Source organism: Diuraphis noxia, unplaced genomic scaffold (assembly GCF_037042655.1).
Source record: "Diuraphis noxia isolate RWA-SAM2 unplaced genomic scaffold, SU_Dnox_SAM2 contig0002, whole genome shotgun sequence".
Lineage (NCBI taxonomy): Eukaryota > Metazoa > Arthropoda > Insecta > Hemiptera > Aphididae > Diuraphis > Diuraphis noxia.
The window spans coordinates 21833905-21848567 of NW_028301712.1; positions in this window are offsets into that span (position 1 = coordinate 21833905).

Below are 14663 nucleotides of genomic sequence, written 5' to 3' on the forward strand. Positions count from 1 at the left end.
AGACAGTTTTGGTTCGAACATAGATGACATCGAGTATTTAAACAAAAAGTAAGTGTTTTGAGTAATTATTATGTAAATTTAATACATTATTGGTGGGAACTCGAAACTTTCAACATATAATATATTATATTTTAACACACAATGATATTTAAAAATGCGAATTTTCCTGTAAAAATAATTGTAACCGTATTATTTTAGTATCTATAATAAATTACTTTTATTGCTGGGTCAAAAAACTTGATAATTTAATACAATGTTATTTAAATAGTTATGTTTATGAATATGTATGAAAAAAATAAATATCAATATTATAATAAATTCAACGTGTTTGGAAACAATTAATTCAATCTACCATAGGTATTACTAATACTAAAATAAATCTAATATAACAAAGCAATACAAATATTATACCCGGTAAGTATATTTTACTATGTACTTCTATTGCTTTATTTAAGTAATTTACGTTACTAATAAAGACATCATACTGCGTCCATTCAGACATTATAGATTTCCATATGCAACGAAAATACTTGAATTTTATTTAACAAATCCCATCATTATACTCAACATCCACCAACTAAACAGTCTAGTAATTACATGCATGCCTTTTTTAAGTGTTGTTAAAAATATACACATCCAAAAGTCTTAAAAATAAATAAATAAATAACATGATATCACACATACAATTTTTTAGAGTAATTTAAAAATATATAAAAAAAAATACATAAGCACAATTTTTTAAAAGCGTTTAAAGTTCAATTTTTTTAATTTTTCAAAACAATGAAAATTCTCCAATTAATTTGTAATTATAAAGGTAGGTAGCTAGATAATTTATTTAAGTTCATATTTTGATAAAATTGAATATTTAAATGAAAATTAATGATTTTAATTATTATGTTATTATTTAAAAATATTAATCGTAGGAACTTGAAAATATTCGCTATCAAGTATTTCGTAAATTGCCACATTGTAAATTCATCTCGAAACGTTGATAGATTCTGACTTATAAATTCAAAACAGCTAAAAATAGTATGTGAAATAATATTTAAAAAAATAATTGAACAATAACTAAAATAAATGTTTAAAAACAATGTTCAAATAAATTTGTCTCTGAATAAAACGAATATCCACAACTTTCGCTCAATTACTTGCCAATTACTATCCAAAATGTAACCAAATACTTAGGAGTTCATTTAGATAAAATACTTACCTGGGCCCAACACACAAAACAGAAAAGAAAACAATCAAACACACGTCTATATCTCCTCCGTCCATTATTGTCTTCTTCAATGAATTTAAAAAACAAAATATTAATATACAAGACGATTATTACCCCCCTTTGGTCATATGGTATTCAAATCTGGGGCCAAGCCAAATCATCCAATATAAGACCCATACAAGTTTTCCGTCTATATGTCTCAGACAAATAACTGGAGCCCCATGGTATATGACCAACGACGCATTACATAAGGATCTACAAATCCCAACAGTCAACGAAATAGCAACTCGATAATACAAAAAGTTCCACTCCAAACTGCACTCAAACCAAAACCCTCTAATTTCCCGCATGTCCTCTATAACCATCCCCAACAACCCTCGAAGGAGGTTAAAAAGAAAATGGCAAAGAGACGCTCTTGCATTAAAAAAAAAAAAAACGGCTCCATAATATATGAACCCACAAATTAAATAGGAGGTACTGTTGATGGACGGTTTTCCCCCCTCAAGACATCAAGTCATTATATTATTATTACCTATGTTATCAAATTTACTTAGGTATTGTGCAAATTGTATAGATTTTAAATATATGCCTTTAAAATAAAAATAAAAACAATGTAATTATATATATTAAAATATCCTTACAAATCTAAGGTTACAGATAATCTCCTCTCAGAATCACTTTTCATCGTATTCAATGATTTGTAATTGAGTTATAATAATTTTAGACATATATTACAGTAATCTACTCTAAGTCCCATCTAAGGTCCACTTGATACCTACTATTCTCTGATCTTATTCAATGTATAGATAATAACCCTATAAAGATTTAATTTACAAAATTAATAATATTTCCTCAACGCTCGGCTACTTTTGTATGGTTATCAAACTGCCCACTTAAATGATGTAATTATTATTCATAATAAATAAATAAATGTTTACAATAACTTAAATATCAACCAATAGTTTATTCATGGCACTGATTGGACTAAATATAATGAGGTACCTCTATACTATTCAGCTCAAGTTTTACTAATTGCAAACTAAGAGATTTAGCATTTCTATCAAAATGTTATTCACGTTGGTATGTTATATGGTGTATTTTAGATAGTACGAAATGTGTTTCTGATGTTTAGAATTCGTATGCCAAGATGTTTGATGAGTGATGACTAATGTGCAGACAAAACTATCTACAGTTAAAGATTATTATACTATAACTTTTAACTATACCTACATAACTTATGTTTGAGTTGAAAATGCTAGAATATATCATCGCTAAATAATTGTTTGTTGGTTAGATAAAGGGCTAATGTAAGTATCAACGATTAAAACAAATTTTTATTATATTTATTTATGTTTAAATATTAAATTATATCTACAGTGTAAAAATACACTAAAAACATGACATATATTAATCGAGTATTGGTTACAGATTTATAGCTTTATTTATATTATTAACTTTTTTTTTCATATTAAATTACATAGGTATTTATTTTTAAGCTCTGTTATCATTATTTTTCAATAACAATGAATACCCTTATTATTATTATTATGATTTTACAATAATCGGGATTTCATCAGTTATCCACCAAACCAATAGAAATTTTAAGTACTATTACTTTCTTTATTTTACAATCCAAAAATTGGTAATTGATTATAGATGTTTCCCTTAATTCTTCTCTGTCCTCTATATTTCTTTTTAGTTTCTGATACGTTCTTACTCTTGTGTCAACTATCACTTGTTTCATAAAAGATGTTCTAGACCTTTTCCTTCAGGTTCACCTTCAATAAATAGTAAACAATTCTTAAGATTACACAATATTAAAAAAAACTAATTTGTACTACCATATCGTAGAAAAAAAAAATTATAACATAGTATACCATGAAGTTTCATCAATAGATGGCCCCTTCATTCAAGCAACCTGTCTGAATAGATGTAAATAATTGTAATTTAATTTAACTTATTGTTTGTTAACTTATTTGTATTATTTTATCTTTTCTATCTAATCCTTTAATTACTTCTACTTATTGTAAATCATTATTTTAAAGATTGCATAATGTTCTAGTTTAAAAATAAAAATACATACTTATATATAAATATAGTATATAAGACCCCTTTAATTTTTTTAATAAAGTATAGTTATCAGTTTATCACCATATGATAAAATTTCTGAATGTTAAACATTATTTCTAATTCTTTTATTCCTCCCAGTCTCCTAAAACAATTACAATCATTACAATATGAGAGCATAAAAGAATGGCATATTATAACTGTTCGTTGATAATATTTTAATGAAATACATTTCACAAAAACCCTGCCCTTCGCTAATAAAATAATATTAATAACAACGATAATGGAAATAAAAAGATTATTATTTGATCAAATATATTGTTCATCGACCTCTAAAATGAATCATTTACAAAAAAAACCAAAATAATATAATGTTTTTTTCTACGAATAAACTATGGTGTTTCCCATTTGTGTAGATAAAAATATATTTTTAACGAATCTGTGGATTAAATATAAATAATACTAATTACTTAACTTATTTTAACTTAAACACAATAATAACTTTTATATTATATTTTATGATATTCTTCATAATTATTTTAAAATACAAATATAAATTCATTATTAATATTTTTACTGTATATATTATTTGTATATCATTATCAAAAATAAATACCTTAAGGAATAAGGATTAGATTCTAATCAATTGAATAATAATAAAATCTAGCTAATTTAAGTTAATACTATAAAATATTATATACTATCTATTAATTTATTATATATAAAATATTTTTTTACGATATAAAAATTATAATATTAGTCTAATTAAAACCCTAAGTTCTTGTCATATGGCACTGCAGGGAGCCTTCCTTTTCTGATTTAATGTTATTTTCTATTTTGTCATCAAATTTACTTATTATACCATGTATAGATTGTAAATACACTATTTTTAATAATAATAAAAAAAATAAATAAAAAGTCTAAAAACTAAATAGTAAATATATATACCTTTATCTTTTAATGACCTGGTACAATAAACTTTTAAACTTAAATGATGGATGCAAATCGAATGATTTATAAAAACTTTATATTTTACCTACTATAGTTACATTGAAATTAATTGTTGAAAATGTATGCAAAAAATAAAAACTTAGAAGCTTAAAACAAAAATAATTATTTTAGGATTACGAATCTATTTAATATTATAACTTAAAAATTTTATATTTATATACTTGTTATACAATTTTATTAAAAATGTATAACAATGGTAGATATTACTAAGAAATTTATTAAGTCTATTATTTTTTTATCCGGGCCTGTTGGACCCAACAACTTTAATATAGGAACGACATTAAAAAAAGAGGTGGTAGGAAGAAAATCGTTATGTCTATAATAGTTTAATAAAACGACGGGTTCGTAGAATTTACATAATACAAGACATAGAGTCAAAACCTGCTATACTGAGAAAAGCTTGATATACTCATACAAAATATATTAATTGATTTTCTTTCAAACCTCATCGTAATTATTACAATGACTAAACAACACAGATTAATTAATTGATTCATTTTATATTCATCAATAAACAATAAACATGTATACATCACACAATATTATATTAATTTTTCATTGTCTACTAAACATATTACTTATAAGCTATGAGTATTCAATATTCTTAAGGCAGCAGTAAATTTATCAGAAAATTTAACCGTCGCACTATAAATAATTTCGCCACTATTGATCTTCAATTTTCACTAAAAATATATCCTATATTTATAATTATACGTATGGATAATAGTGGATAAAAGAGAACCTCAAAATTAGTAAATTTAATATGACTTTCTAGTTGATTAAAACTTAAAATTAAAATTTTAATTTTAATTTACATTCTTAAGTGTGTTTGTTGATTTATTGAATTATAATATGATGTCTAAAAAATACGAAAATTACAATGTAATAACGTGTTGGCATACTTTGATTAATGATCCCATAAATAACAAAAACCTAATGTATCGAAAATACCAAAATGCTTTTTGATTTTATGAATATTCTCAGATTCGTTATAACTACTTATATAATGTCATAACATTTTAACACTACTCACCCACTTTACGTGATGTTTTAAATGCCAGTATAATCAACCTTCTTCAAAGTTAATTATGATTTGTACTTTTTCTTGGGAATATTAATTGAGGTGTCGTCTACAAAAAATCACAGTACGCAATTATTATACTTTTTAGAAATTATTCAAATTAAATAAATAAACAAAGGACAAAAAAAAATTAAAATAGACTAATCTAATAAAAAATTACGTATTATTTAGCATCATCTCGTAAATATATGTACCAACATAAATGCAACAATTTCATCACTAGGTACCTAATTTGATATTCCGTATAACTCAAAGAAACCTTTTTTTTTTTCCTTCTTGAAACCGGGAACGGGTGGGAACTGTTTAGCACAATACTGCCACCCGAACCCAACTCAAAGAAACTTATAGTATTCACGATTTTATGATTTGTGGATGAAATACAAAAACAACATGAATAAGATGCAAATATTCATGGTCATGATAATAACGCCATGTTCATTATCTGAGCCATTATTAGGCAAATTGAAATCCAAAGTGATCAAATCACTGAATTCTCGTTGTACATGAATCTTAGTAATTAATTTAGCCCTTCAGATTATGTATCTATTATACCGCTAAACAATATTAGTGTGCCAATGATACTTTGAAACGTTCAATATTTCTGCATATAGCTTCTATACTTTATTTTAGTTTAGATGATTTTGTCAGGAAAACTTTATAATTAATAAAAAAAATAAAATAAAAATTTTTTATAATAATTTTATTTTATTCGAGCTTAATTGTTCATTATGATACTAAATGGTATCTACTCATATTAATTATACTATTGGTTATTTTTTTTGTATTTCAGTGTTCAGTTTAGAGCATACGCATTGCATCTTCTTTTTCTTTTATAAAACGTCATGATCAAAATTTTTGTTGACAAACATACTCGTATGACTTCAATACAGCTACTAATGTAGGTATACAATAGAACAGTACAACTATTTTTTCCAAGACCTTAATAATAAAAAGCGGGTAAGTGGATATCGCTCTGCTGTACATTAGGGGGTGGGGTGTACCTCTGACTAGGGTAGGTTAAATTTGAATGCAATGATAGGTATCATTGTATACAAAAACGATTCTGAACGGAGATGATTTGTCAGTCTAGGATAATATATAATATTTAAATATTGTCATACATTCTATTTTGAAACAAATATTTTATTTTTCAATTAGGACGCATTTTGCATAAGGCATGGTTAATCAATTTTTCCAAAAACGTTGCATGTAGTTATTATAATTCATAATACCTTATATTATCATAGATACCTGGTTTGAGGATAAATCGTTATCATTACGCGATTTCATACAAATTTAAAACTCAAATGCTCAAAACATTTTTCCTATAATGACGCTTCAAATTTTCTCTATAGCTATTTGAAGCAAAACTTATGGAAAACTTAGTGTTGAATTTTATAACCTTAAATATAAATACAAACAATATTATGAATTTTGAACTACAAAATAATTTGCAAATATTCATGGTTTCGACGAATTTTTGTCAATATTTGAAATTCAAAAGCTAATAAAAATTTAATTTGAATTTCCGGTGGACATTTTTTTTGTGATAAAGATTGACAAATTTGTAAGGAATCTTGTATTAAATTTTCAAATCTTAGATTTAAAAAGACAATTTTTCATGAATTTCTAGCTTAAAACAATTTGCGAATTTTTGTGATGTTTAAGTATTTTGTCAAAATTCAAAATTTGAATGCTTATAAAAAAAAATTTTGACTATGAATTTCTTTTATTTTTCAACTGCTATTGTAACAATATGTTAAGAGCCTTATATTAAATTTTCAAGATTTTCTACTCAAAAAATAAATTTTTATCGATTTTAATTTTAAAAAAACTAATAATTATCGAAAATTGCATATACCTATGAAGAGTTCAACTTAAATCCAAAAATTTTGAAATTTCATGGTAGATAGAATATACTTATATAAACATTCGGTGAAAATTTCATGTATCAATGGTCATTTGTTTTAAAGTTACATTTCTAAGTACTTTTAACAGTTATGCTTATTCATTTTGAACCATATTGATTAATCATCATGATCATGATATCAAAGCCAATTGTGCATCTAAATCCAATTATAGTGCCTAGTTTTACAAACGTTTGTATTTATATTTAAAAAAATAAAGATTGTGGTGATTTTTCAAAATTACTAAGCTGATTGTTATTGTCGCCCAATACTAGTACTATTAGAAAATGATGTGTTGATTTATTTTAAGCAAGAATTCTACTATTTCCCTAATCATCTTCCCTTTCGTAGCAACAAATTTAACAGTTACTTATGTTACGTCAAGTTAAACTTTTTGAAAGTTACCCTTGAAGGATAAGGAAGAAACAGAAAGGATATGACAATAGTGTATAGTTGAATTTCATCAAAATATGCTCTATTTCAAGTTCGAACACGGGTAAAATCTAATAATTAATAACGCGCATAAGCTAAAAAAAATGATTACCTAATCCAAAACAATACTCACAGGTGTTTTGATAAATAAAACACATCACATAACATAGAGTTCTAACACGTAAATAAATTTCACACTATGACTATATGCTCATTAAATGAAAGGTCAAGTATAGAAATAATGTTTCACGGGGCTTTATATTATTAACTCTTATCAAGTGTGTGTGTGCACCATATTATATATTATTATACATGCTTTGTACGTAACACATTAGCACATTACGCGTATGTTGAAAATAAAGATAACTGTTTTTCTGCGTAAAATAAAATCTAAGTAATAGCTACCCACTCATATCTAAACTTTCTTCTTGTACAATCCCTGATAACCCCCCTCGTCGCCTCAAACGCAAATGGCCGCGTGATTTATTAAAAAATGCCTAGTTCTATTATCATAAAGTTACCTCCCCACTTAGTTTAAATTGGAAGTAGTGTCACTGGACATTCCCTTCCCTCAAGATTTTCAAGCCCTATAATATATTTCATCATATTTACTTATTATATAAATTGTAAATTTTCTTAGATAAAAAAAAAAAAGTAATAACTGAATAATGATTTTCAGAAGTTAAGTACCAAATCGAATTTGAGCGCCACACAAATTGAACTTGTTTATTTTGAGTTACGGCAATCGAGTATACTGACAAATAAATGAACTGATGATAAAGATGTTTTAAATCGTAAGTAAATAATATAGGTGGATTTTATAAATAAAGAATTACACTTTTACAACCACGCGTTTGTTGCAAACAAAAATATCGTGATCTAGAAAAATTCAAACTATTTAATATTGAATATATATTTTTTAATTAAAATATTATTTCGAAAGTATTTTAACTGCAGGCCATACGAATTACACGTTCATGGTGATCAGATTACTGATCAACTTTTTCTGTCAAAAGATTTGCTGCGTAAGTACACGCAATGACGATGGTCTATCGTGTTCATATACCGTTTAAACTGCGTCATGTTTAACCCGTATACGTTATATTATATTATATTTCCACTGTATACATTATTAAATTTCATCAAATTTGCAATGTATATAATCATGTAATGGTGCACACGAGACACGACTCTCTTAACTATATTGATTATAACGTTCAAAAGTATTATCCCTGTGAAACGCCAAAATATGAACTAAATATTATTTATTTTTATCGATAGCTGACTCATTTATTGACGAGAATAACATTATTATTTATTCATGCGCTGGTATCCAGTTAATAAACTTATTAATTGGGAACTAATGTACGATAATATGGAAAATTGTTCACGATCACAAATAAATCAAGTTACTAACGATTATTCTCTGTTCAGTAAAAGTAAATAAAAAATAAACTATTTCGACGAGCTGCGTGTGTAATACGCCGTAAAAAAGTGTGTACATTTTATTTACACTGCCCTACTAGTTGAAATTTACGCACGAAATAAAGATGAATTCAATTTATCGTAAAAGCGAGTATACATTTATTCTGATAATGTAAGTGAAGCAAATTTTAAAAAAATAGAGTAAAAGTGAATTTCATCGTTCAACCTCTAAAAATACAGTATATCTTAACTAGAAAAAGTTTTTCGTTTGAGTGAATGAATGTCAATTTAATTTTTATCTGAATTAGGAAAGTATTCATGGTTTTTCAATGAATCATTGTAATTTTATGTTTACAAGACCATTACAGTATTTTAAGATAGGTACCTACTAGATAAGTAATATTTTAAATTTAATTGGTATTTAGACGAGTTAAATATTTTTATTTGACTAATTGTTTCTACGAGTAATCGTTAGAATAATTATTTTTGGTTTTATCTCATAATTTTGAATATCAATGAGAATATTTTACTTTTGACCTCCTCACTGAACAAACTAGATCCAAATCACTGCTAGCGACTACCTTCAACACTTAAAAAATTTTCTAAAATGAAAAAAGTTTTCAGACAAGGAAAAAAGCAAAAAACAAAAACACATCCGTTAAGAATCTAAAAAAGAAACAGTTTATTAATATTATATTATAGGACACTCGGACAACCCGTCTGCACTTTCTGTTTTATAAGATATATATAATAATAATAGTAATAATAACACGTAATAACCGAATGTCGATTATACTCCGAACCAAAATTGTCCTCAAACCTTCAAGAACACGTATCAGAATCACTCGGGCACATTAGATCTTCGCTCTTAGCCACCTTCAAGTTCATCAAAAAGGCATAACTTCAAAACAAAATTTAAATACTTTATAAATATGTTGATGTAAATAATAAGCCTTGTAACCCCATGGCCTATGTCTTCGAGGGTAAATTTTTGTTAATAATAAAAAAAAAGTAATAATAAGAGTACGGAGTAATTTTGAAACTGTCGATTTAGAACGAGATCTGTTCAAAGGAGGAAATTAAAAATCAGGTCGACCGACATTATACGATATGATATACTTCTGATGGCAACCATGGACTACATTTTGTAGGTAATTACTTAGAATCGATCGCCGCGCATGGTATATCGACATCGTACTTACAATATTGTTATTAATATATAATTTCGCCGTCATGCCGGAGAAAATAGGTAGGTTCGATATTCATCGCCTACCGAAAATATATTTTTGAATCGATATAATTGATAACACTATAGACATATATAAACATGTTAATTAAAAACATTGTTTATATATTTCAATATAACATTCAATGCTATTATTCGTCAATATCATCATTAATGCATGACATTAATTTCGCAGAATAGATGAACACGGCAACACGCGTATAATACTGCAGGTAGGTCGATTTTCGGCAATAAAACATACCATACTCGGCTCTTCATTCTCCGTGTCTTACAATAATTAGCGGAAAAAGTGTTTTCCGTAATTCTCATCTGCCGTCGTATTGTGTCAAGAAAGACGTACGTTTCCCAAACTCTCACCCCCAACTTTAAAGAAAAAATATATATGAGAATATTTAGTGCGTAATTAGTTTGAATTTATTTCCACTTATTACTCGGAATTTCTTTCTATTTTATTATTTTCCCGTCGTATAAGTTCCTATAATATCACTATTAATACTATAATATTGAATTGTATAAACGGGATGATCATATTATTTTAACTGATGTACTGTTGCCAGATACCTAGTTACATGATAAACAAAAACTCCACAGAATATTGGTACCCTACTTCACTAATCTAAACTTTGCATGTTCAAATAAACAACCAACATTTTCGGAAAAAAATATTTTGCTTCAGATTAAATATTATAATAAACGTTGAATGACTGAAATAATAATTTCTGTTACTAGTATTTTTATATTGAATTTATTTTACGAGTGAACAATGATCATGACATAGACATGATAAAAACAAATTAAACATTAAAAACAAACAAGATAGACAAATGCATTAAAATGCAAAGACGCAATAAACAGCAGAATAAAATGTGAAAATAAACAGAGCCCGAGCGTAACCTTGAAGTTATTTTACACGCACCAGAGAGGAAACAATACAAAACAGAATTGATTGAAATAAAAAAATAAAAATAATATACTATTCTGTATAGGACAATAACGCGCTAAAATCCTATTATTAATCCCTCTTCGCAGTCTCGTAGACAATCGTGATGCTGACGGTTGTCACCACGACTATGGATACTATATCTATAACCATGGTTGTCACCAATGACAAGTCACTTGAAACTTTATTGAGTGTAATTACTAATTATAACAAAAAATATTAAAATTTAAACGTGGAGACATGTATACAATTAAAATTACAAGACCGAATCTGTACCTATATAAATATATATCTACCAAAACACCTAAGTATCAAAATTGTTTTATTTATTATTTTTTTTAATAAATATTTAATATCATTAATATATCATGTATTGTTGATGAATGTATGAAAAATACATTCTTTGTGACAATAAACGCTCATAAGCTGCTCAAAAGAAAAAAAAATGAAATATCTTAAGTATTGTTAATATACTTTAATAATGAAACACGATTTACGTCGTAAACTGATTTCGAACCCAAAAGTTATATTCGTTGGCTCAAACTTTATGACTTAGAGTTAAGTATATATGCCTTGTATGGTATAAACGCATTCTTTGAGATTTTAGTAATATTATAGTAGTTTATTTTTTTTTTTTTTTTTTACTGTCCCTCTATTGGCTCTATTCGAGTATAATACCTACTCGTTTACCACCGCCACTGCTCGATGCTTTTTTATATACCTACGCTCAGTAACATTTCATCATGCAGTGTAATAACAAACCTTTTCATTGGATATTCAGATCGTTAAACTAAATAATGATCCCTCAAGATTACACAGCATAAGCTACCCACCTGCTTTACATAAAACATATGTTTTACATAATATCACATAATATTCTGTGTTACGGTAGATTTCCTTAACATTTTAATCATCACACATCATCAACGAAGTGTTAGTACAATATATTATGTTTTATATCATAGGCGTGCGCAGGCCTCTTTTTCAGAGCATAAAAGGCTGACAATGGTGCACCCTAAAAGTTATTTTAAGCTTGTAAAATTCTGATAATATGTATTCACAATACACAAATATTAAAACATCTACTGTTTAATTAAAAAATATTGCAACAAATACCATGAGTTCATGATAAAATACAAAAATTATGTATTTCGCAAATATACTTAGTAGCTGATGTTTCAATTTTCCAGAGTCGATTTTCGTCCCTCAAAGAGCTTCAGGATATGCGACCGCATACCCCCTGCGCATGCCTAGGTTGTACATTACGATTATAATAATATATTTTTACAAAATATTTCCATTTGTTGGTTTTGCGGTGTATCGTTTACCAATAAAAACTAAATTTAATTTTTCTCCAATTAATTCACTAAAATTAAATCTAGACATTATTACATTACGTTAAACAGAAACAAGTTTTGCGTATATTTTTAATTAATAACAAAACAAAATTTATGATAATATGTAAATAATAAGTTATTAAAAACTATATAAAATATTTAACTTTTTCTGTATTTCTGTGTGTAAAAAAACTATAATGCTGACAATACGTTATTTCATTAATTAATAGCATTATACAGGATGTCCCGCTAGGATTTACCCATTGCGATATCTCACGAAATAATGGAGATATCAAAATTTTGGTTTTATAATAAGATTCACAGGATTAAGAACTACAATTATTTCATTTTTAAATTTATTTTAATGTTTTTGTAAAAAAATTTAAAAATGTATTATTTTTTTAAATTATTTCCAAAAAAAATTACAGATAGCTATTTTGTAGAGTTTATTTTTATGAAAATATTGACGTTTCAAAATTTTATTTCCATTAATTTCCTGATTTTTGATATTTTTTCTAGTTTTGAAGAAATAAAATATGATTATAAAAAATGTATTACTATTAGGAACACGGAAAGTATTCAGCTAACCGTATGGGAATGCGCGCTGCGCGGTGGGTCACATGTTTGATAACATTATGGTGTTAAATAATTCGCACAATCTCGAAACTAAAAAAATATTTAAAATCAGAAAATTAATAAAAATAAAATTTTAAAACGTCAATATTTTCAGAAAAATAAACTCTACAAAATGACTATCTTTAATTTTTTTGGAAATAGTTAAATATAAAAATATATTTTTTAACTTTTTTGCCAAAACATTAAAATCAATTAAAGTATGAAATAATTGTAGTTCTTATCCATGTGAGTTTTATTACAAAATAAAATTTCGATATTACCATTATTTCGGGAGATATCGCAATGGGTAAATCATCACGGTACACGCTGTATTTAATATAATAATTCAAATCTACCTCGTAATATAGACGAAATGCTGATAACAAAACAGATAGCTATCATAAATTTGTAATTTATACTTTTATATCACATTAAATAGTATCTAATGCCACTTTAACTGTAAAATGTTATTATTATAAAGATCAAAATTAAATTCATAAAATATGAAACACATACAGCTTTGTACGATTTTTTTAACCTTTTAAACAAAGTAACATCATTATTTTCATACAGAGTGATTCCATAAGAATGCTCAATGAGCTCACCAACATTTTATCCTTAAATAACGAATTTAATCAAATTCTGATAATTGGATTTTTTTTTTTTTTTGTACTACTTAAGGAATGATCTGTGACGATACAAATTTCCATTTTTCAAATGAAAACACCTTTGTTTAACAAAATATATTTTGATGTAAATACTTCAAAATTAAAATGAGTATTTTTTTAGTAATTAAAATATTTGCACTGTGCATGATCATAAATCCTTAAAACAGAAATACAAAATAGATATAAAATTGAATCTAATATTTATTACACTTTTTCCATTTTTACAAATACAAATTATTAATATTATTAACTACAACTTTCAAAAAACCATAGCTTCTTACAAACTATTATTACCATAGACTTTTTATTGTTAGAATACAAAGTAAAATAACTCAAAAACTACTTGTACGAATTTTGATACTAATACTAATACTTCAACGTTTTCAGATAAACTATCCATTATAAGACTTACGGTTTAAAATTGGTTTTATTCTCATTTGAAAAACTAAAGGTTGCATCTTCAAATGACACTTCTTAAGTAGTACAAAAAACCACAAGAATTTTAAAATAAAGTCTACAAATATATTTAAAAATTCCAAAATCAAAATTTGAATATTAACAGATGAAGAAAAAAGGGATGAGCATGTTTAGTGAATCACACCGTATATGAATCAAAAAAGAATGTAATGCTAGCAGTGTAATATCAAAAAAAAAAAAAAGCAGGATTATATAGTTATATTTTGGGCTTATTATAGAAGATTACCGTAATGTATAC